General features: G+C 45.5%; 1 protein-coding gene across 9 annotated transcripts in view; it reads right to left on the bottom strand.

Moving 5' to 3' along the window:
- PTPRT (protein tyrosine phosphatase receptor type T) overlaps positions 1-26,187 on the bottom strand; it is a 253,569-nt gene that overhangs the window by 85,047 nt on the left and 142,335 nt on the right. The gene's annotated exons all lie outside the window — the stretch shown is intronic.

Genomic DNA, 26,187 nt, shown 5'->3' with positions numbered 1-26,187 from the left:
GTATACAAGCATACTGTACCTTGAGCTGATGTGGTCGCTGGAGTCCTTTGTATAGATATTCAGAACCATGTCAGCCAAGGATAGACTGAGAGGTTAAGTTGAGTGAGGAGGTTGCCAGGCTGCAGCATTTCAGCAGCTTGGCTCCACCTCCTTGACACTTGGTTGAGAAATAAAAAGCTGATTTGTTGGGGGGGTTTGGCAGCCACCATCAGCTCCAGGAAAGGGACGGTTTGCTTTTATACCCTCAACTCTTAGCATCAAAAACAGTTTGAGAGATTCACATTTCTTCTTTTCGGATATCGTTATCTAATTTCAAATGGAGTTGATACATGAGTTTTAGAGTAAATCTGACTGAAACATCACCACCCCCACCCAACGCGCTGGTACTGTTGGATAGCCGCCTCCAATCCATGACCTGTCTTGGGGTCCGTTTGGCTGCTCATGCCGTTATTTTCTTTAATAACATCTTATAATCCAGTGGTGCAGTGTCACAGAGGCGGGGCCTAGAACGCCCGGCCTTTTCAGATCAACCTCCACGCCCTCCTCCTTTCCATCAACCCCCCCTGGGCAGGATTACCTTCTTCCGAGCCATCACAATTCATTGCATTCAATTCATGTTGTGAGCCAGCGCTAAAGAAGACAAACCTGCCCAGGGGGCGTCACTTGAGAGGAGGAGGGCATGGAGGAAGACCTAAGAGGAGCTGTAGGCCTAGAGCACAGACAATCTAGGCCCGTCTCTTTGACACTGGACTAAAAGATCTTATTAAAGAAAATAACGACATCAGCAACCGAATGGAATCCAGGACAGGTAGTGCATTGGAGGCGGCCATCCAACGACACCAGCGGTTTGGGGGGAGGAAAGGGAGGGGTGTCTGTGTACAGATTCGCTATAAGAGAGAATTTTCTTGCCCACGTGGACCCATGGTCCTCCTATGCTACAGTAATAGTTTCACTTCTTGCACTGCAGAGAGTAAATTCGGCCACACAATCTGTATGGAACTCAAGTCGCTACATCCAGACATTATTATGTGTAGAAACAGAAGACACAATAACAAGTCACTGAGGGCGGAATCCTTTGAAGACTACAAATAAAGCTTATTCATTGTCCTATCGAAATTTATGCCACTTTTTAATATACTTTGTCTTTCGGTTCCCCTTGATGTTGAAGCACCGCTGGCCGTCGGTGAATGCAAACAGTATTGAGTCTAGAAATGCTTAGTCGAGTGGAGATGATCAGGAACGGGCTAAAACACATCGGAGGTGGCACCCGATATAAAACCCAACGATTCCACCTCATTGCCCCAAATGAGATTCCCCAAATCTACCAAAGGTGTCTAAATCTTGGAAGACTGTCCGGTTACAGATGTAGCAGTGTATCATGCGCATCTGTAGACTGTCTAGTCTATTTTTGTACTGTCTAGTTTTAGTTCACATCATCTATAAGTGTAAGGTGTATTTTAGGCATCAATTTTCTTTTCGCATTTTGGCCTTTGTATTGTATCAAAGCTCCAATGCTTGACCTGCCTGATCCCAATGGCGCCATAGACCATCACCAGCTGGTCTACTGAGCCAACCACTACCCACATCAGAACGACGCTTGAGGAGCAGCCTGGTATTACTACGTCTAGGGCTTCTACATCTTGGCACTCCATTCCCAGACCTGGCCAAAACTGAACCAGTTTGGTAGCACATTAGGTCTGATCCGTTGCCTTGTAACAGACTACAATATTAGCCGAATTATCCCTGTACCTATTGACCCTTTCAGCTTTCATTGACCATTTCATTTTTGTTCTCTATGCAACATGATCATCAACCTCGTCATCCTTCCACTCAAGATCTTCTCCAACCTTATTATTTCTTCTGCTGAATATCCTCCTTATTCCTATTCTCCTTTCGATCTCTTGCTCAATCATCTCGGTTGCCCCTACCCTGTGTGACCCTGTCCTGTCCCCATGTTAGAGCTGAATGACAGGCTACACGGCTGCTATCATAGATGGCTGGTGCCAGCTCCCTGGTGAGATGTGTCAGACTGCCCATGTCACTCATCCAGCCTGGCGTCTTGCTCCTCTGCCAGGACCTGCCACTAGTGCTGCCGCTTTCGCTCCGGGACTCACTGCTTGTCCTTATTACTAAGCTACGAGTTACAAATCATTCATCCCACCAGAGACCGGGATCTCATTCCCCTTTAACCTTTTCCCGGCTGTTCTATCCAGGCTACAATTTAGCAATGAATATAACGGTTAGAAGGACCCTTCTGTATCGTGGCGCGGAGTGTGATTTCTCGGGAAGGTGGTGATTTGGACGATGTTATTAGACGATCTCAGGAGCTGGAGATGTCATCATTACATTATTATTCTGCAAACCCCTGATTAGAAGAAACCAGCCACTTGTTACCAATGACGGACATGGACGTTGAGCGCTCCTAAGATCCCACTTCACTCCTATTAATAATCTCAGAGATGGAGTGGCTTTCTTCTTCTTTTTCTTCTTTTTTTGCAGGAAGATGGAATAAAATATATTCACTGATTATTATTCACCAACAGAATAATATTTTATTTACAGCCCTTGGTGACAGCAGGAGCCGGAGCGGATACAGGAACTGTCAGACATCCATTGGGGCTCGCATATAATGTCAGCTGTCTGGTGGACACGCTCTCCAGCAGAGCCGGCAAACGTCAGCCCCAATAACCCTGGAGAGGAGCAGGTTAGAAGAACACCGTCCTGACAGCCCCATCTACACTCAACATAGGAGAGGCTGCATGGCTGGATGCACAAACATAAGGGCTCCTGTATATGGGCTCCTGTATAAGGGCTCCTGTATATGGGCTCCTGTATATGGGCTCCTGTATATGGGCTCCTGTATAAGGGCTCCTGTATATGGGCTCCTGTATATGGGCTCCTGTATATGGGCTCCTGTATAAGGGCTCCTGTATAAGGGCTCCTGTATATGGGCTCCTGTATATGGGCTCCTGTATGAGGGCTCCTGTATATGGGCTCCTGTATATGGGCTCCTGTATAAGGGCTCCTGTATATGGGCTCCTGTATATGGGCTCCTGTATGAGGGCTCCTGTATATGGGCTCCTGTATGAGGGCTCCTGTATGAGGGCTTCTGTATATGGGCTCCTGTATAAGGGCTCTGGTATAAGGGCTCCTGTATATGGGCTCCTGTATAAGGGCTCCTGTATATGGGCTCCTGTATATGGGCTCCTGTATATGGGCTCCTGTATATGGGCTCCTGTATGAGGGCTCCTGTATATGGGCTCCTGTATATGGGCTCCTGTATAAGGGCTCCTGTATATGGGCTCCTGTATATGGGCTCCTGTATGAGGGCTCCTGTATATGGGCTCCTGTATGAGGGCTCCTGTATGAGGGCTCCTGTATAAGGGCTCCTGTATATGGGCTCCTGTATAAGGGCTTCTGTATATGGGCTCCTGTATAAGGGCTTCTGTATATGGGCTCCTGTATAAGGGCTCTGGTATAAGGGCTCCTGTATATGGGCTCCTGTATAAGGGCTCCTGTATGAGGGCTCTGGTATACGGGCTCCTGTATATGGGCTCCTGTATGAGGGCTCCTCTATAAGGGCTCCTGTATATGAGGGCTCCTGTATGAGGGCTCCTGTATATGGGCTCCTGTATATGGGCTCCTGTATATGGGCTCCTGTATAAGGGCTCCTGTATATGGGCTCCTGTATAAGGGCTCCTGTATATGGGCTCCTGTATAAGGGCTTCTGTATATGGGCTCCTGTATAAGGGCTCTGGTATAAGGGCTCCTGTATATGGGCTCCTGTATATGGGCTCCTGTATAAGGGCTCCTGTATATGGGCTCCTGTATAAGGGCTCCTGTATGAGGGCTCTGGTATGAGGGCTCCTGTATAAGGGCTCCTGTATAAGGGCTCCTGTATGTGACTGTATGAGGGCTCCTGTATATGGGCTCCTGTATATGGGCTCCTGTATATGGGCTCCTGTATATGGGCTCCTGTATATGGGCTCCTGTATATGGGCTCCTGTATAAGGGCTCCTGTATATGGGCTCCTGTATAAGGGCTTCTGTATATGGGCTCCTGTATAAGGGCTTCTGTATATGGGCTCCTGTATATGGGCTCCTGTATATGGGCTCCTGTATATGGGCTCCTGTATAAGGGCTCCTGTATGAGGGCTCCTGTATGTGACTGTATGAGGGCTCCTGTATATGGGCTCCTGTATGAGGGCTCCTGTATATGGGCTCCTGTATGAGGGCTCCTGTATATGGGCTCCTGTATGAGGGCTCCTGTATATGGGCTCCTGTATGAGGGCTCCTGTATATGGGCTCCTCTATAAGGGCTCCTGTATATGGGCTCCTGTATATGGGCTCCTGTATATGGGCTCCTGTACATGGGCTCCTGTACATGGGCTCCTGTACAAGGGCTCCTGTATATGGGCTCCTGTATAAGGGCTCCTGTATATGGGCTCCTGTATATGGGCTCCTGTATATGGGCTCCTGTATAAGGGCTCCTGTATAAGGGCTCCTCTATAAGGGCTCCTGTATATGGGCTCCTGTATATGGGCTCCTGTATAAGGGCTCCTGTATGTGACTGTATGAGGGCTCCTGTATAAGGGCTCCTGTATATGGGCTCCTGTATATGGGCTCCTGTATATGGGCTCCTGTATATGGGCTCCTGTATGTGACTGTATGAGGGCTCCTGTATAAGGGCTCCTCTATAAGGGCTCCTGTATATGGGCTCCTGTATATGGGCTCCTGTATAAGGGCTCCTGTATATGGGCTCCTGTATATGGGCTCCTGTATATGGGCTCCTGTATATGAGGGCTCCTGTATATGGGCTCCTGTATGTGACTGTATGAGGGCTCCTGTATAAGGGCTCCTCTATAAGGGCTCCTGTATATGGGCTCCTGTATATGGGCTCCTGTATAAGGGCTCCTGTATATGGGCTGCTGTATAAGGACTCCTGTATGTGACTGTATGAGGGCTCCTGTATATGGGCTTCTGTATATGGGCTCCTGTATATGGGCTCCTGTATATGGGCTCCTGTATATGGGCTCCTGTATAAGGGCTCCTGTATATGGGCTCCTGTATAAGGGCTCCTGTATATGGGCTCCTGTATATGGGCTCCTGTATAAGGGCTCCTGTATATGGGCTCCTGTATGTGACTGTATGAGGGCTCCTGTATGAGGGCTCCTGTATAAGGGCTCCTGTATATGGGCTCCTGTATATGGGCTCCTGTATATAAGCTCCTGTATATGGGCTCCTGTATATGGGCTCCTGTATATGGGCTCCTGTATGAGGGCTCCTGTATGAGGGCTCCTGTATATGGGCTCCTGTATATGGGCTCCTGTATGAGGGCTCCTGTATATGGGCTCCTGTATGAGGGCTCCTGTATAAGGGCTCCTGTATATGGGCTCCTGTATGAGGGCTCCTGTATATGGGCTCCTGTATATGGGCTCCTGTATATGGGCTCCTGTATATGGGCTCCTGTATATGGGCTCCTGTATATGGGCTCCTGTATATGGGCTCCTGTATGTGACTGTATGACAGGAGAGGATGCATCAGATCCCGGCTTTTCCCATAGATGTAAAGGACAAGAAGTTGATCCAATCCTTGGTCCTGAATATACAGCTCAGGTCGTGTATGTGAAGATTAGGGCTAGCGTAGTTAGCGTAGGGGCCCGTGTACCAGAGGACCTGCACGTTGGTACACGGGGCTATTATAGCTTATACAGACATATACAGGCCGAGCGACATGAGTATCAGCCATAGATGGGATGTGCAGCCGCTCCTTTCTCTCCAGTTTCCGTGAAGATTAGGGCTTCTTCTTTTACTATTACATATGGCTGAATTATACAGTAGTAGCAGTTTATGGGCAAGAAGGATTTAAGGAAAAAAGAAATAAAAGGCAACACAGATCTACATCTACAAGGAGTTCAAGGGTCACAGAGGCATTGCTAAGCTGCTGCATGCATGCCTCATCCCTCCTCCACCTGTCCCTGTCTTGATTTAGTAATGTACAGGGTTTAATGCTCGAAGCGGGAGGAGGCATGTATGCTGAGCCTCAGTATGCCTGCTTTCTCCCTCCTCCACCCCTCTCTGCCTTCACTGCTGGATGTACAGGGCTCAGTGTTGAAAGCTATGCATGGAGGGGGGAGGAGGGAGGAGGCAGGCACGCTGTGGTTTATTGCTGTCTGACACATGATATGGAGCTGACAGAATCCCCCTAAAGAGACTTTGTCGGCAGGTTTCTGCCGTCCTAGGGTAGTATAAACTAGTGACAGATAAGCTGAATAGGATGATGGATCACTTACACTCTTCTGTGCAGCTGATCCAGAGATCTCCTCCTGAATAACATGGACAATAAGTAGTCCTCTCCATTATGTGCATGAGCTCAGTAGTCCTGGATATTCATGAGAAGCAGAAAACTCCGCCCACCAGCTGCTGATTGGCAGTTATCTATCCATGCTGTGTATAGGCAGTCACCTGTCAATCAGCAGCTGGAGGGCGGGGGGAGGGGTGTGGCTAAAATCCTATTCTCCTGCATATTAGGAGAATGGCTGAACAGAGTGATGTAAGTAATACTCCGATCTGTTTAGCATTTCTGTCACTAGTTAATGTTATCCTCATTTAGGCTATGTTCACACTGCGCACGAGTCCGGCCGCATTTCGTACGCCGCCGTACATGTGAGGCTTAAACTACGGGCGTGGGAAAAATAGACATGCGGCCGGATGCGTATGAACCGCGAACATACGCCCGTAGTAGAGTTCTGCTTCCCTAGCTTGATTCGAAGCGATCTGAGGCAGGTCATTTACTTGGAAATCTTCGCCCAATAAAACTCACAGAACCTTTTGGATCGAAAAATCAAGTTCAATTTGGCTGAAATAAGTTCTCCGTACGGGACAGCATGGAAATCCACGGCCGTGAGTTGGAACATTTCCGTCCTCAAACAATGGTCTTGTTCATTTTTCACGGCACTGTATACGATCCGGCCGTAAGCTCATACGTAGTGTGCACTGTGCGGGCGTATATCGTATACTTTCAAGCGAACGCATCAACCTCAAAACTATGTGCGTATATTCGCGGTTCGCACTATGGACGGATTCATACGCAGTGTGCCTTAGGTGGAATGAACCTAGTGACAGATTCCCTTTAAAGACAATCTAAGATGTGGTAAATTTGCTATGATGGACCTCTGTATAAATATGGCGAATTCTAGTGTAATTCAGTTTAAGAATTGGAAGAAAACATTTCCCTTGTTTTTAATTTCTTCAATTTTCAAGACCCATCCTTGTTATCAGAAGCAATCATTGTGCACACTGAGCCTCTGAGACCCCGTCCTTATAATACACCACTGACCTCCATTCTTGAGATTATTGGGGGTCCTGGTGATCGAGGTCCCATCATCCACTTACCAACTATATTAAGTCTATGATCCATGTCAGGAACTGTCCAGAGCAGGAGAGGTTTTCTATGGGGATTTGCTGCTGCTCTGGACAGTTCCTGACATGGACAGAGGTGGCAGCAGAGAGCACTGTGTCAGATTGGAGAGAATACACCACTTACTGCAGGACATACAGCAGCTGATAAGTACTGGAAGACTGTAGATTTGTAAACAGAAATAAGTTACAAATCTGTACAACTTTTTGGAACCAGTTGATCTGAAAAAAGATTTTCACAGGAGTACCCCTTTAACACTCCAGGTGCAGACTGGGAAATGTCTTAACAAACACAAGACACATAAACAGACACTGATCTTACAGCAATTGGCAAAAATAATTCCAGAATATAAGCATCACCTACATAGTCCGTCTACTCTTATATACAGGCCCAGTATAACCCCGATGGTAATCTATAGGCAGCACATCCCTTCTCCCGTCCCTGGATAATTACAGTCTGGTCCCGGGGGGGGGGGGGGGGGGGGGGTCACCTGTCACCTCTGGATACAGCAGATATACAGTATATATATATATATATATATATATATATATATATATATATATATATATATAGTCTATGCTTGTGCTATTTCAGTTGCTGCCTCAGGAGGTGACGGAGTCAGTCACAGTTATGGCGCAGCAGCCAGATAGACGGCGGATTCACCGACCCTCCAGGGCGGAAATACTTAGACCCTAATTAAACACATTAATTTATTGCTGGATGTGATATATATAACACTGCTGTAATCTGTCATCTATATACAGCTGCCTGGAGCCTATAGGAAATACATATATATATATATATATATATATATATATATATATATATATATATATACTCAGCCTATAGGGAACACACACACATATATATACAGCCTATATGAAATACACATGTACATATATATATATATATACACACATACAGCCTATATGAAATACACATGTGTATACACTATATATATATATATATACATATATACACACTGTTTATGTGTCTGGTGCTATTTCTGGGACTGGTGCTATATATATCACTGGTGCTATGTATAGGACTGGTGCTATATATGGGACTGGTGCTATATATATATATTACTGGTGCTATGTATGGGACTGGTGCTATATATATATATTACTGGTGCTATGTATGGGACTGGTGCTATGTATGGGACTGGTGCTATATATATATATCACTGGTGCTATGTATGGGACTGGTGCTATATATGGGACTGGTGCTATGTATGGGACTGGTGCTATATATGGGACTGGTGCTATGTATGGGACTGGTGCTATATATGGGACTGGTGCTATGTATGGGACTGGTGCTATATATGGGACTGGTGCTATGTATGGGACTGGTGCTATATATGGGACTGGTGCTATGTATGGGACTGGTGCTATATATGGGACTGGTGCTATGTATGGGACTGGTGCTATATATGGGACTGGTGCTATGTATGGGACTGGTGCTATATATGGGACTGGTGCTATGTATGGGACTGGTGCTATGTATGGGACTGGTGCTATGTATGGGACTGGTGCTATGTATGGGACTGGTGCTATGTATGGGACTGGTGCTATGTATGGGACTGGTGCTATGTATGGGACTGGTGCTATATATGGGAATGGTGCTATGTATGGGACTGGTGCTATATATGGGACTGGTGCTATGTATGGGACTGGTGCTATGTATGGGACTGGTGCTATATATGGGACTGGTGCTATGTATGGGACTGGTGCTATGTATACATATATGATATCACCTCTAGTCCTGACTATTGTCACAACGTCAATAAACAGAAGAATCTCGGGAGCAGAATCGGCTGCTGTGACAGGTGACGCTCAGTACAAACTACAGGAAGATGAAGCTTATACAGAGATCATTCACTGACGGCAGAAACATGAAGAAAGGAAACATAAAGCAGTCACCCCGGGAAGGTCCCATCTCTGGCCCGGAGCACAACAATGACAGCTGGGACCGGAGTGGTTGCTATGGGTAACGTCCTTTGTCTTAAGCACAATGTCAGTAGTAACAAATCTTCCTCTAATGTGTAGTTAGCGGGCGCTCGGCTTATACTGTCACCTATACCGTCACCTATACCGTCACCTATACCGTCACTTATACCGTCACTTATACCGTCACGTATACCGTCACCTATACCGTCACTTATACCGTCACTTATACCGTCACATATACCGTCACCTATATCGTCACTTATACCGTCACTTATACCGTCACTTATACCGTCACTTATACCGTCACTTATACCGTCACCTATACCGTCACTTATACCGTCACTTATACCGTCACTTATACCGTCACTTATACCGTCACTTATACACCGTCACCTATACCGTCACATATACCGTCACTTATACCGTCACTTATACCGTCACGTATACCGTCACCTATACCGTCACGTATACCGTCACGTATACCGTCACATACCGTTACATACCGTTACATACTGTTACAGAACAATCCAGATAAATTGTAAATTCATTTGTTTCCTAATTTTCCTTTATTGTCTGATGATCAATTAGGTTTAATTACAGGTGAGAACTGTTCCTCCTCAGTTACGATGTTTCCCGCGCTCGGCGTACATCACTCGTCTATTCCGCTGCGTCAGAAAACACATTATAAGATGACGGATCCGACAGAGTCCAAGAGGCTTCCTTATGGATAGGAGCGGCGCAGATACGGGTGATTACTGTATACATTCACTACCAACCAAGAATGCAGGACGGTATATTATACTGCTAGGAAACAGTAATGTCCTACCAAGATAGTCACACCAGGATAGTCACACTAGGATAGTCATACCAAGATAGTCACACCAGGATAGTCACACTAGGATAGTCATACCAAGATAGTCACACCAGGATAGTCATACCAGGATAGTCATACCAAGATAGTCACACCAGGATAGTCACACCAGGATAGTCACACCAGGATAGTCACACCAGGATAGTCACACCAGGATAGTCATACCTGGATAGTCACACCAGGATAGTCACACCAGGATAGTCACACCAGGATAGTCACACCAGGATAGTCATACCAGGATAGTCACACCAGGATAGTCATACCTGGATAGTCACACCAGGATAGTCACACCAGGATAGTCATACCAGGATAGTCACACCAGGATAGTCACACCAGGATAGTCACACCTGGATAGTAACACCAGGATAGTCATACCAGGATAGTCACACCAGGATAGTCATACCAGGATAGTCACACCAGGATAGTCATACCAGGATAGTCGCACCAAGATAGCTACACTAGGATAATAACACCAGAATAGTCATACCAGGATAGTCACACTAGAATAGTCATATTAGGATAGTCAAACTAGTATAGTCACACCAGGATAGTCATACCTGGATAGTCATGCCAGGATAGTCATACCAGGATAGTCATACCAGGATAGCCATACCAGGATAGCCACACTAGGATAGTAACACCAGGATAGTCATACCAGGATAGTCATACCAGGATAGTCATACCAGGATAGTCATACCAGGATAGCCACACTAGGATAGTAACACCAGGATAGTCATACCAGGATAGTCATACCAGGATAGTCATACCAAGATAGCTACACTAGGATAATAACACCAGAATAGTCATACCAGGATAGTCGAACTAGGATAGTCATACTAGGATAGTCACACCAGAATAGTCACACCGGGATAGTCACACCAGGATAGTCATACCGGGATAGTCCCACCAGGATAGTCATACCAAGATAGCCACACTAGGATAGTCACACCAAGATAGCAAAAATAGGATAGTCATACCAAGATATTCACACTAGGATAGTCATACAAGGATAGTCACACAAGAAAAATCAGACCTGGATAGTCATACCGGAATAGTCAAACCAGAATAGTCATCTAAGGATAGTCATACCAGGAAAGTCACACTAGGATAGTCATACCAGGATAGTCACACCAGGATAGTCACACCAGGATAGTCACACCAGGATAGTCATACCAAGATAGTCACACTAGGATAGTCACACTAGTATAGTCACACCAGGATAGTCACACTAGGATAGTCATACCAGGATAGTCACACCTAGTAGTAGGTAGACAGTCAGGATCTGCTGTACATCCCCAGTCATGTTCTAATACTAGGAATAGGAGTGACTAAGCATAAGAGAGAAACACTGACTCTATGGGAAAGCCGGAGGTGGGAATAGGCTGCTTTGCATTTCCATTCTTCCCAGAATTCCCAATGGAGCATGAAAGGCCTGTAAGTCTCCATAAGGAAATAAACCCTTTAAGAGACCAAGAAACAGTGGAGACCAAGAACTGTTAGATCAGCAGCTGTGGGGGATCAGGGGCAGGTGAGTATCATTCCTCTAATCAGTTTTCAAGAGGCGTCTATGTGTGTCAGCGCCCCAAGTTGTTGCAATGGCTGCTCGATGCTGTGAAGAAAGCCGCCTTCAAGGAGCCCTTTATAGTGACTGTAACCTGCGCAGTAACCCCCAAACCCCGGCTCTTCCATCTGACAATTCGCACCTCACAGTCCCACAGCCGGTTTAAGCCGTCGTGGATTGCGTCAAAAAGGGGTTAACAACTAAATCCTCCCGCAGCCCTATTTAAATCTCCACTGAATGCAGTCGGATCCAAGTCATTTCCGCACATTATCATACACTTTCTGCTTCATTTATTTTGCTTCTGTCCCTGGAAAAATTGTGTGTCTTATTTTCAGTGTGATTACATTTTCATCATGACATATTCGCAGCCCCAGACAATGGGGCCGCGGCTCCCGGAGCTGACTCATGGAAGTTGGGAGCTATCGAGAGCGCAAAGCAAAAAAAAAAAAAAACCTGTCCAGCTCGGAGCGTGCGGCGAATCCTAAACTAAAGGATAAAAAAAGGAGAGCCGAACGAGGAGAACGAGGCAGGAAAAAAAACAAGAACAAATGGTAAAAAGATAGAAACAAGGGAGCAAAATAAGAATGGAGCAGGGTAGCATGAAATTACCGGAGGAGGGAAAAAAAAGACTCCAGAGGATTCAGAGACGCGACAGAAGACGGGGACTAGAGCAAATACAGAAGAACAGGTCCAATAGGAGACAACGGGGAGAAGACACTGGCGGCACAGGTGCAATAGATCAACGTGAAGAATGAGGGAAAAGAGAAGTCACGATGGAGGGAAGAAAAATGCAGGTGGGTAATGATGTGGCACAAAGGAATGGCGGCATGGGAAGGAAGAGATAAACATGGGAGGCCGTGAGCAAGGAAAGCAAAGGGCCAAGCCAGAAGACTCATCAACATTGGAGGCTGGGACAGATGGATGCTTCAGCCACAGGACACCATGTATAGAGTGACAGACGAGGGAAAGAAATTATTAAAGAAACCCCAGAGAAATGGAATTCACCTGCGAGAGAGAGAGCCGTGTGTTAGGAGAAGGAGAGCCGGACTTCAATAGCCGGCCATTTCATGCATTATACAACAGAAAGCCTGGCCTTGCCCTTGATGTGTGTTTATTCACACGCTGTGTGCTACCTGTCTGCCCGTCCTTTATCTGTACCAAGCAGCTCTGACTCCACAAGAATGGAAGCCGGAGCTGAAATCACACTGTGTCAGGGATCCCTTTAATGGGAGCCATGGACACCTAATGGAGCACTTTGATCGTCTTCCCGCAATACGCGTTTAACATCTGAAATTTGCAGCCAAGCGAATACTTAGGCATGCAATGTCTAGATGTGTGGAGCTGTAATAAGGCACCCATAGACTTCTAAGGGATCTAATGTTCTGAGGTGCAATATGGGATCCGACAGAGAAAAAGTCTCTCCAGGTATATGGACTCCGGTACATGGAATGGCCATGGCTGCTTAGCCCAACACCTCAGGGTATCTGTATATCGCCATATAGCTTCCTGTACCACACCTGAGGCTAGAGGTGGAGAGCTTCTGCCATGCTCTGCTAAGTTGTATGTTGTAGGTGTACACTACATTTACTAGAACCATCTAATTATTGGTATTATTATTATAAGTGCAAGTGGTGATGGACAGTGGTGTTGAGCATCTGGGTGCTCGACCAAGCTCCCTGTGGCCAAGCAGTAGGCACCTAGTTAAATGCTCGAGTTTCCCATTGATTTCAATGGGGTCCAACACACAAGGTATTGAAGTATGTTCAATTCGAGTAAAGAGCACTCAAGCATTTTAGTGCTCGCTCATCACTAATGGACAGTCATTGAGTGTGAGATTTATAACAATAGTATAGACAAATCCACTTCATCCGTACGTGCGCTTACTTTATACCAGAATTGTAGAGTAAAATTAAGGTGCATTTTTGGCATACAATGTCTCATTTAGACCTCCCTCCCCTTTCCCCAATGAGTAGATAAAATCTGCAGGAACGTCTAAAAAATATCTAAAAAGAGAAGGAAAGAGTGAGAGGAAGGGTGGAGGTAACCAAGGGTCTTCCAGGACTTCAGGCAGGACCTAGGAACCAAGTGATTACCAAAGCTACAGGTCTTCTAGGAACCCTACAGGGAACATTGCAACTGAATGTGAATGGAGACTTATTAAATTCACTGGGAGCCAACCACATGTCGCAGGGAAGAAAGACTTGGGAATGGTGCTACAGTGTGGGAGTCTAAAGCTCCAAAATAATCAACATTTTACACAAAAATTTTAATTCTTGGTCCAACTATTATTTGCATTCAAACATCAAGTTAGACCTGAAATACCACCAGGTCGGACAACTTACAGGGTGGGTCCGTGATGAACCATTACCACCTGTCTAGCCCCTTATTTACTGTGTGGGAAAATCATGCCAGGGTGACCATAACTGTGACTGAGGTAGGAACTTTACATCTGCTCAACTTCTGGGCTGCCAAGCCAGTCAAGAGAGATTTTTGGCACAAAGTTTGACGAAATTCTGGCACATTTGCCAGAATGTAATTATTCCTATTGTCTGTGTGAGAGACACGGTCCCATTTCATATAAGGGAATAGAAGACAACACTGATTCCAATGGAGAAGAAAAAAAAAAAACAAGTTTTCTTCTTAACACGTAAATTCCATTGCGTACAATGGTTTGGTGGCCGTAACACAATACAAGTCTATTTCTAGCTGAAGTCTAAATAGCTAGTCCTTGTTCTGCCTGAATGAAGACGAGAAATGGAGGGCAACCAAGATTTATGTGGCTTAAATAATAAGACGACTGATTTTCACCCTCTCCTCATCAGGCTGTTGATTTTCTTGGACTAAAGAGTCGAAGAAAAAAAAAAAAAAAAGAAGAAAAATAAAAAGCGTCTTCAGTGAATATGACAAAGTAAACAAGACAGTCCTGATTACTAGTGAGAAAAAAATAACTCTCCTCACCGTCCATAGTGTATGATGGCTACGCTGGAGCTGAATGTACAACTAGACTGAAGAACGGCCGATAGACTTTCACGACCAATTGGTCTTGGGCTCAGATATAAATCATTAGCCTCATGCAAACAGGCAGGGAAGACACCTTAACATTCGCGTCACGTTTAGGGACAGTTCAGGGTTAGTGATGGGGAAAGCAATTACAGGTTATTGTTAAAGTGTCACAGAAAATAACATCTAGATACGTGGAGAAAGCGCTCAGTAACACACCTGTCTTCCATCTTGCCTCCTTATCTCGGAGGATGGGAAAGATGCCATCAGGACTGTGCCAGAGAGCTTTAAATGTCACCGACGTCCTAATAGGGACACACGGTAAAGAAGCCAATTCTTGTGGAACTATTATAAGATGTGTATCGGGGAAAACGAGAGCGGACGGAAGAGATGTACATTCACAGCATTGCTGACTGATCTTATTAACATTATAACCTCCTGCCTAATGCTGTATAAGTCCCCGCCATGTCTCTATCTGCCCACTCGAGGACTCCTGTGGTGTCTGGCACCAAGATGTTAGCTGTGGATGAGGGTTAAGCCAACTTGACAACATTCTCCAAACCAGAATGATTGGCATTTGGCTCCTGGTAGCTGAAGAAGTTCTTCTCCAGCCCCCGGGATTCAAATGCAGAGGGTTCAGATTCGGGGAACGTTGCTGAACCCAAAACAGTTTGTTAAATTTTCTCAACACTATCGTAGATCCTTTAAGTTCTGTAAGTTCTGAGGTGCAGCCTTTGCGGAGCGGACTTGTATTTCCAAAATATCCCGCAGAAGCTTTATCAGTCTCAGATCTAAGAATTTAGAGGCCGAGTCACCACCTTGAAGTCATGTTCTTCAAACTATTCTAATTTTTGCAGTGTAGACCTATTCTGCAGAAAAAGGGGAAGTGCCATTAGGGAATATTGTTGTCATGAAGAGGTGTACTTGGTTGGTTCAATTTTTAAATTGGGGAAAAATGGCGCCAGGATGCATTCTGGAAAGAAGGCGAGTCAATGGAAGTGGTGGGATGTCCCTATGAATGCCAGGAGGACACAAGGTTTTCTAGGATCACACCTCTTCCATTGACTCGCTTTTTTTCGGGAACGCATCCTGGTGCCCATTTACCCATAACACCCAGTCATCTATGCATGACAATTTCGGCCCGGCTAATGTCTCTCACTTGCCCGTTTTTATTGTTTCCAATGCATCAATCAGAACATTTAGAGGAGAAACCATTTTTGGGCCTTAGCTCCACATTGGGAAATAATACAACAAACTCGTATAAACCATTAAATAAAGAACGTGCTCTTCTCTTATTTCCCTTCAAGCTAAACTGCAAAGACGTCTCCTGGATTGGTCAGGTTTATATAACTATTCTACCTATCCTCCTTTCTCGACCTCTTTTCCCAGCTATTCCCGGACGTCTTCTTGTTTCATCCGAGCGCATTCACATCCCAGAATGGCTAAAACTCTGCTTATTAGGGCTAAGTACATGGGAGGCCGAACTGTCCCAGACTCACAATCCTACTATGTGGCTTCATCGGCGGCTAGAATTGTTGACTGGTTTCATCACATGAATAATAAAGTGCAGCTCCGACTAGAAACCTCCTTGGCTTCTATCCAGCTTCCAGCACTTCCGTGCACATGTCCTTCACTATGGACCAAATCTTGTCTCTGGGCACAACCCCTATCACTCGACACCTGTAAGTTCTACCTGCCAAAAACCTGTCCATTCCCAGCAGATGGTCCCCTGCCTCCTATTAGTAGAAGCTTAGATTTCGCCCCAGGTTTATACCGCTACCTGGCAAACCTCTTCTCTTCCTTCATGTCACAGCTATTTTTTTGAACCCTTACAATGATGTTCACAATTCTGCAGCTATGATGCTGCAATATCTCCGACTTCAACAATACTAGAATACTCTGAACCAGCAAGTAATCTTACAAATGTGTGCACATAGGAGACCCCCCCCCACACACACCAATGAAGCCCAATGCCCCCACCCATGAAGCTCACTGCCCTTACCAATGCAGCTCACTGCCCCCACCCATGAAGTTCACTGCCCCCACCCATGATGCCCACTGCCACCACCCATGAAGTACACTGCCCCCTCCCATGAAGCCCACTATCCCCCACCCATGCATTATTCTTCATTTCTTCTCAGATGTTGCTTTAAGAAAGTTTTTTTTTAACATTGGGAATTGCAGGGCTGCATAAGCCCTGATCCCGACACAGTTACAGATCACGTCCACTAAGGATACCAAGTCTCCCCTGATGTCTATGCTAACCAGTCAGTGCTGGAGCATCCCAAGGCCAGTCCTGCCAGTCACCATGGACACGGAGAGAGAAAAGTTCATACTTGTTATCAAACTACTGACACAGACTGCTTCCCTTAATTTTATTCGCCAGAATCCCCCTTAAAAATTAAGTCTAATTGAAAATTTTAGGGATTTTAGCTTCTCAAGAGAGGTGAAATGCTGTCGGAGGTGTCCGGAAGCATCCGGAGGTGTCTGAAAACGTCCGGAGGTGTCTGGAGATGTCCGGAGGTCTCTGGAAGCGTCTGGAGGTGTCCGGAGATGTCTGGAAGCCTCTGGAGGTGTCCGGAAGCATCCGGAGGTGTCTGGAAAGGTCCGGAGGTGTCAGGAGGTCTCTGGAAGCGTCCGCGGGTGTCTGGAGGTGTCCTGAGGTGTCTGGAAGCATCTGGAGATGTCTGGAGGTGTCTGGAAGCATCTGGAGGTGTCCGGAGGTGTCTGGAAGCATCCAGAGGTCTCTGGAAATGTCTGGAGGTGTCTGGAAGCATCTGGAGGTGTCCGGAGGTGTCTGGAAGCATCTGAAGGTGTCCGGAGGTGTCTGGAAGCATCCAGAGGTCTCTGGAAACATCCGGAGGTGTCTGGAAGCATTGGATGCAGCTCATTTCCATCTTTCTATTGAGAACACATACACAAGAACAGCAAGCGTACATGTACACGGGAGAATGGTTGGACGCAATGGCTTTTGGTCAAACAAGTTTGATTGACAGCTATGTAATGTGTATGACCGAATAAGTTCCTGGCATCATACGGACAAGGTGACGTGATGGGACGGGCTGGATGGACACATTTTGGACGTATAGGTTTTCCAATTATGATCAGACGCAGAGTACACATTGGTTTCCCGTCTTCGCTCGCTTACAGATCAAAGTAAGAAGTAGAATTATTTGGAGCGTAGGAAATTACTTTCATGGAGTATATTTACTTATGATTTGCTTTAGGTTCATGAACTTTTTATTATTAACTTTTATATTTATTTAATTTTTCTTCTACATTCAGTATTTTACCTTGAATGATCAGAGACACAGTGTGACCTGCCATGTGCTATGATCTAGGTCTCTCCGTGTAGCAGAGGGGTCTGTGGGCCCGTCAAGCCCCAGGGCAGTCCTTACCTCTCCTCCACCCAGAGACCACGGAAGAGGAATCTTGTTCTAGTTTAAGAAAAGTTTTTCGGAGATGAGACTATTGGTGGACAATACCCTGCAGGTCTACTAGTAAATGTTTGGTATGCGGGTATACGGAGCCATGTGGAGTCATGTGCCACAGTATTGTCAGGGACATACACCGAGGAGTCGACCCTTACCTGATCCGATATTGATGGATTATTCAGGCCATCAATATTTTGATTTGGGAAAACCAATTATGATTTTAAATTTATTTTGAAAACTAAAATTAAAGGGTACTCCGGTGAAAATCTTTCTCTTTCAAATCAACTGGTTTCAGAAAGTTACATAAATTTGTAAGTTGCTTCTATGTAATAATCTCCTGTCTTCCAGTACTTATCAGCTGCTGTATGTCCTGCAGGAAGTGGTGTATTCTCTCCAGTCTGACACAGTGCTCTCTGCTGCCACCTCTGTCCATGTCAGGAACTGTCCAGGACAGGAGAGGTTTTCTATGGGCATTTGCTGCTGCTCTGGACAGTTCCTGACATGGACAGAGGTGGTGGCAGAGAGCACTGTGTCAAATGAGAGAATACACTACTTCCTGCAGGACATCCAGCAGCTGATAAGTACTGGAAGACTGGAGATTTTAAAATAAAAGTAAAGTAAATTACAAATCTGTATAACTTTCTTCTGAAACCAGTTGATTAGAAAGAAAAGACTTTTACCGGAGTGCCCCAATGATTTAAGGAAATTTTGCACGATAATTAGCCCGTGTAAAAGACCCTTAATGATGGTTTAAAAATTGGCCTCAGAGTCATTGAATGGGGGGATTCTAGACTCTTTGTTAATTGGGGCCCATTTTGTTCTTTGCTATAGGGCCCCCCTGTACTAGAGCGCAGACCCTTTTAGTGTTTCTTTGAATAATTTATTGAAGGGTTTGTCTTGCTGGAGATAAGCACGGCCGGAGCCTGTTTGAGTTTCATCATTCGGCAATTAATAACTGAAGAAGTTGGATGCCGCTCTAGGGGGTCCGTGAAAACATAGATATGGCCGATGGCTGTATCCACCAGGACTCCCTAGGGCGGCATCCAACTTCTTCAGCCAACGGTAATCAATTGCCGAATGATGAAACTCGAGCTGCTCGAGTTGCGCTCATGTCTAATTCTGATCTGTTCTGCTCCCCAGTACTCTCCTGTCTGAGGGGGGGGGGGGGGGGGGGGCACTGTTATACTATACACTTTATATAAATAGGGCGGCACACGTAGGTCCGTCCCTGACCAGTATCCGCATGGATACAAGTACGAAGAGTAACAGGCTGCTGGGAGTGTGCAGGATAGTGACGGATGAACGGAGGAGGCTCAGAGGAATCGTGGTGATAAGAAGTCAGTTTATAAACATGATAAAGCCAGTAAAAGACGTTCGGAAGGCGTGCGTAATCTGTGGATGCTGGGAAATCATCTTATTGTCCGGGATCGTCCATTCCACCCAGTGCAGAGGAGAGAAGTCGGGGAGACTGGAGCGGGAGATGCGGATTGTGCAGGAGCTTAATCTGAGATCTTGGCAGAACGTCGAGCGTTGGGCGGGATGGAAGACGGAGATAAGAGGGAAGATGTGAGGAGGTGCAGCACGGTGGAGAGATTTATGGGGAAGAGTTCTGTTTATAAGGATTCTGAGGTGAATGGGGAAGCAGAGCGGTGACTGGCACCGCAGAGGCTTGGTATAGTGCCCAGACACAAAGGCTGCTGCCAGTGAGAAAGGGGCAGATACAGGAGAGGATTCTGAGGTGTAATTAACATAAGGGAACAGCGATTCATTATAAGGAGTAATGGAGATCTGAGCAGAACATAACCCTAATGTCTACCTTATGGAAATATGAGGTATAGGTACTATGGGGGGCATTTATTAAAGGGATATTCCACTTAAACATAACTTGATATGTTGCTACCCATGGTGAGACTAACAATTCCTTCCATACTTGTTATTATCTATTCAGTCTCCTTCCCCCAGTTCTCAGCTGCTGCCTTCTGCTGAAGACACAAACATCTGTGAGTGAGCTTTTCTGCCTGTGCCCTCCTCCTTGCCTTCTGAAATGTCATTTGTTAGAATACCCCTTTAATACCAACATGAAAGCCGGAGATATTCTGGCTGCACTTATGTAAATGATAAGAAGGGACATCAATATTCTTAAAGTTTTCCTGCTGAACATCAGCTGGAAGGAAGAATGATCTATATGTAAGGTCACTGGCAAGGAATGAGTGTGCGTCCTCATCTGCTATCATGGACTGTGCTAATAAACATCATATTGTATCTGCGCGGTATAAAGTGCACATCATTTACCTCTGACTTCTTTATTTTTAGAATATTACATTAGGTTGAAAGAAAGCAATTTCAATTTTATCTCTCATTTCACTTATGTAAGAGTCTGACTGCATGAATAGCTTCAGGAACTACACGGTGTGCATAAACATCGCTCCCTGAAGAAGTAAGGGACATGACATAGAAAGAGGGGGAATGGCTAGAGATGAGCAAACTTTGAGCACAGCCTACAGTCTATGGCCTTTGTCCACGCTTTCCCGGACTCTCCGGGGCTGCATCCAGCTTAAGCATCCACCGCTGCTCATATGGCGCAGGATCGAGTCTGGCAAGACCCAAGTGTGCTCAAAGTTTGCTCTTCTCTTAAAGGATCTTACTAGCACCACCTATAGGTGATTAATCTGTAAAGCTCTGTTCTAATATGCTACCTTACCATCAAAATGACCGCAACCCCACCAAAGGACCACACAGACCCTAATGGGGGTCCATTGGGTGTGGTGTCCCAGGAAAGGGTGCTCTTCCTTGGCACCTATGCAAAGTTTTCACAGGGTGGGAGATGTAGTATTGTGTTTTCCCCACTAGGTGTCACCACTGTTTGGTCTCACCTGTTGCACAGCTGAAGTCACCAAGGGTTAATATTTGCCATGTGTTGTCTTGCTGACCAATCTCAGGTACTTGTTTTCTGCTATCCTATCTCTTCTCTCTCACACACTCAGCCCCGCAATTCACAGGAGGGTTCAGTTTTAGCCCCCTTAGGAGAATTTGGCTTGGTGGAGAAGGTGAGTCAGTCTCTAACTGAGAGGACACAAACAAACTAGTTCCTGCAAAAGTTAAGCCAGGGCCTGGCTTTGGCCAGGACCCCTGGCAGGGATCAAAGATAGCAACCACAGATTTTTCTCAGCAAGATAACTTAAGCAAGTATGCAGTGCTAAGACCACCTTAGGGGATGGAATCCACATAGGAATAACCATTGCCCACGTCAGGAACCTCTCTAAAAAGTGCAAGGCAGTATCCTAAAAAAAAGAGGAACTGAACCCAGTAGTACAAAGCTACCGTGCAAGGTCTACGTATCCTACTGCACAGTGCAAGATGACTGGGAAACCTCGGAAGTCTGCTACACCCAGATAACCAATGACTTGGGCTTATATTACCCACCTAGGACAGGTATCTCGCAACTAGGGGGCATAAGGCGGTTCAGAGCCACTACTGACATCTGTGAGTATGAGTATCTTCTTACCTCTCAACTTATATACTTGTTTCAGCAGAGCACATTAACTACTTTGGGTAGGTCTCCTCTGGCAACTCCTTTCCTCTTCTTCTGTCTACTAGAAAGCACCTTCCACTTCCACAAGAACTGGTTACTTCTGTGTCAGCAGCAACGTTTCAGTGTCAAGATTTGCACTACTGTATCACGTGTACTGTTAAACTCAAGTCTTACTTCAGTAAAGTGTTATATTTTTGACTAAACGCACGGGACTCAGGTCTACTCTGTCAGCACCTGCACCTGCACCCACACACACATCATATACACATACCACTGGCCAAAACAGGTTACCGCATCACAACATGGTGGCGGCCCCATCAAAAGGGCACCAGTGGTGCCAATTATGCTGGAAACCATAATTTTAATTTTGCCGTTACTATGATAGGATTAGTAAGGACAATGCAGTTTTGAAAACCTTTGAGCAACAAAACCCCTGAAGTATTTTGCCCCAATATAAATTTGTATTAGGAATTTGCTGCCTGTGATCCTTGGACTTCTTTTCCCAGATTGCCAGCTGGGCAGACACGAAAAGAAGACCTATAGCCCTCCCTTTTCAAAGTCCTAAGACGTTATAGAAAATCCATTAAAACAAACGTATTCCCATTTACAAAGGATTCCAACGCGTTTCAAAACATTTACCGTCTAAACCAGGGATGGGGAACCTTCCGCCCTTCAGCCTTTGGCTCTACAAGTATGATGGGAATTGTAGTTTTGCAACAGCTGGAGGGCCGAAGGTTCCCCATCCCTGGTCTAAACATACAAAAGCTAAAGCATAGGTCAGTTTCTTCCTTCTGATGGCAAGTTTCTTCCTTCTGATAGCAAGCTAATTTGCATACTCTTCCCAGAGAGCATTGCACTCCCTACCAGCTGGATCATTACCCTCTTCACTGATCTACAAGCATGAAGTATGGAGATTATCCACACGCAGGTTATAAGAAGTTCACCTAATAATATTCACAAGGAAATATGCAAACGTTATTAGAGAGCTACTCAGCAATAAAGAGAAGATGATCATGGGAGTCGACATGTTTTGGACCTCCTGTAGGTTGACATGTAGGCTGTGAAACGCAGGTTAATGAGATTTCATAGTTACATATAGTATTTACATTGTCGGTAGGGTTGAAGAAATAAACGTTTTTTAAGTTAAGTCTATCCTGACCTTGTTGATCCAGCAGAAGCCATAAAACCCTTATGAGATAAATGGCAATTGCCCCATACTAGGGGAAAAATGGCCTCCTGACCCTAAACCTGGTAATGTCAATAAGGTCACACCTCCAGAAATTTCAGGAACTATAATTTGTAATAGTATATTTCGAACCCTAAATGACCCCAACCTTGATAACGTGTCTCGGTTCCCACCAGTATTATCAGGGCACGAGTAACCTGGCGGTAGTGATGGAGTGAGAGTATAAGACGCCCAACACCAGTTGGATTTCTAAAAGGTGAATTAGTAATTTCCAAGAACGGCTTTGAAGTCATTGAACGCTACTCACGGTAAAAGGTCAGAAGACGTGATCAGTGGGGGGTAGACTAGATCAGCACCTCTAGTTATTGGCAGGAGTCTCAGTACTTGGCTTAGTGCGGTGCCCCTTCATATCTGCCTGGCTAACCTTGGAAACTTGAATAATCCGGCTTTTCGAGGTGAGCTGAAACAAAAGGGGCCAGCAATCAGCAAAGAACCTTTGCCTTCCTATTCCAGCATTTGGTGGGGGTCCACACAACCGGATCCCCACTGATTGTAATTATCATAAGTCACAATTTTGTTTACCACGGTAAAACAACCTTCCCTTGGCTGGGTCCTTCCCTGGAGGGATATATGGCCAGTCCCATGTTTCCAGACTCTTAAATGAGTCTGGAAACATACTATTTTGTTTAGGTACATTTAGGCTATGTTCACACTGCGTATGAATCCGTCCGTAGTGCGAACCGCAAATTTACGCACGTAGTTTTGAGGTTGATGCGTTAGCTTGAAAGTATACGATATACGCCTGCACAGTGCACACTACGTATGAACTTACGGCCGGATCGTATACGGCGCCATGAAAAATGAACAAGACCATTGTTTGAGGACGGAAATGTTGAAACTCACGGCCGTGGATTTCCATGCTGTCCCGTACGGAGAACTTATTTCAGCCAAATTGAACTTGATTTTTCGATCCAAAAGTTTCTGTGTGGTTTACGGGGCTGGGCAAAGATTTCCAAGTAAATGACCTGTTTCAGTCCGCTTCGAAACAAGCTAGGGAAGCAGAACTGTACTGCGGGCGTATGTTCGCAGTTCGTATGCATCTGGCCGCATGTATATTTTTCCCAAGCCCGTAGTTTCGGCCGCACATGTACGGCAGCGTACGATCTACGCACGGATTCATACGCAGTGTGAACATAGCCTTAAAGTGTAGGTAAATTTAAAGAATTCTTCTGTTTGATGAGAGAACTATGAGATGCTATTTGTAAGACAGTAAATTGTTTGCACATCAACATCTAGGGCACCCAACCTCATCTCCGCTAGGATTTAAAGGGGAACAAATCTAACCTGCTGATAGTCCCCTAATGTGCATGGGGCGCTGAGGATGACAGTAGATCTCTTAACTTCCTCCTCGTTTCTCTTCCTCCTCGTCTTCCTTCCTCCTCTTAACTTCCTACTCGTCTCTCTTCCCGTTCTGTTAGCAGTGTAATCCTTGGCCTGGAGCACCATTAGGAGCACTGCTCCACCCAGCTCCATTGATTATTACTAGAGGGAGCAGCTGGCTCTGCGTGATGGGGCGGGACAGTGCTCCGAGCTGTGAATTCAAATACTAACTGCATGAGAACAGCACCGAGGAGGAAGGTAAGAGACTAGGGATGAGTGAAGTGAATCTGACAAATTCTGATTCGCAGTGAATCGGGTGTTTAATTCGCCTCATTGCGAGTTCACCAGATTCTTTTCGCAAATTCGCTAAACATGGCGGCCGCAATAGCGAACACAAGTTAGCTTACACTTAAACAGTTGGGTACATTACGCAGTTGCGTACATCACGAGATAAATATTCGCATGTTCGAAAATGATAACCATTCCGATCATTGAACAATTTCTTTGTATCGGCAAACATGGACAATTAGCGCCATGTTCGTACAAACATACAAACATTTATGAACATGTTCGCTCATCTCTATTTTTAATTAAATTCGTTTGTATGCAATTCACGAATACACGCGAACTTCACAAAATGAATTTCCGAGTGATTCACTCATCTCTATAGGAGACACATCTTCCTCCTCAGTGCCCTGTGCGCATTAGGGGGCTATCAGCAGGTTAGATTAGGTCCCCTTTAAGGTCCACATTACACGGTAGACTTTCGTCAGCTGTACACACCACTCATGGCGGTATAAGGTGTGTGGGGCTCCCCTGAATGGCTAATGGCAGATGATGGCGATGGAGATAGGTGTGATGTAAACCACCCACCTGAGAGCTCTCCTCGCTTAGAGAATACCGGAACACTCGGCCGTGCCAACTGATGGCCAAACTATCATTCTGCTGCCAGTTATTAAAGGTGTATGGCTTCAGGAGAACTACCATCACCATCAAGTGCAACTCCCTGCTCCAGCCTATGCAATTGGGTAGATCTAGTGGAAACATCTCAAACACCATAAAACCTATATTCCATAAGCGAGCTTAAAAAGGAACATTTGGCGTGGGCCTCCTAGGTAACAGATAAGCAAAATGGAAGGTGTGTGTAATAACTAAAACATAAACTTGTGAAAAGTGATAAATCGAAGGAAATAAATAAAAATAAAAAATAAATAAAAAAAATAAGCAGCGCATATAGAAAAGCAGATGAAAGCCGGATGCTGGGGGTGGGATTATACGATTACCGCATATTCTCACGTACTAGAAACGCACTTACTATTTATATTGTGCCGTAATTGCCTCTCCCTAATCAAGACCATGCCAAGCCGCTAAGTCTTTACATACGTTACGGTTAAGTGCACAATATGCCGTTTCCTTATACAAATATATACAGGGGGGGCGCACTGAGTGAATTGTGAGATTATTACTATAAAGCCCAGAGCGATGGAAGAAAAAAACGACAGAAGCGGTGCTCTCAGCTGCTTCATGCGGGGACCTGTGCAACTGATCCAGAAACCACAATATCCATACACGTGCAAAGCCAGCCCTTTTGAATGGGTTAATGTAGCATTTTTTTAAATCTACTATATTATTAGGAGGAAATCTTGTTCCCAATCACTGAGTGGGTTGGGGGGGTGGGACTGCTAGAGCGAGAGTGGCTTCCTATGGAGCAGTCATTGTGCCGGACGCGGCATGGTGCATCGGTTCTCCGCAGAAAGACGGCACTAGACTCCCTTCATTACAATAAATACACCTCATTTTACCTGCAGGGATCCGGGCCCGGTGCCTCCCTCTCCTACTGCACCAATCCAGGAGGT

Source organism: Dendropsophus ebraccatus, chromosome 14 (assembly GCF_027789765.1).
Source record: "Dendropsophus ebraccatus isolate aDenEbr1 chromosome 14, aDenEbr1.pat, whole genome shotgun sequence".
In the NCBI taxonomy this organism is placed as follows: Eukaryota; Metazoa; Chordata; class Amphibia; order Anura; family Hylidae; genus Dendropsophus; species Dendropsophus ebraccatus.
Note: the sequence above shows the minus strand (reverse complement) of the source record. Positions and strands in the feature narration are given on the sequence as shown.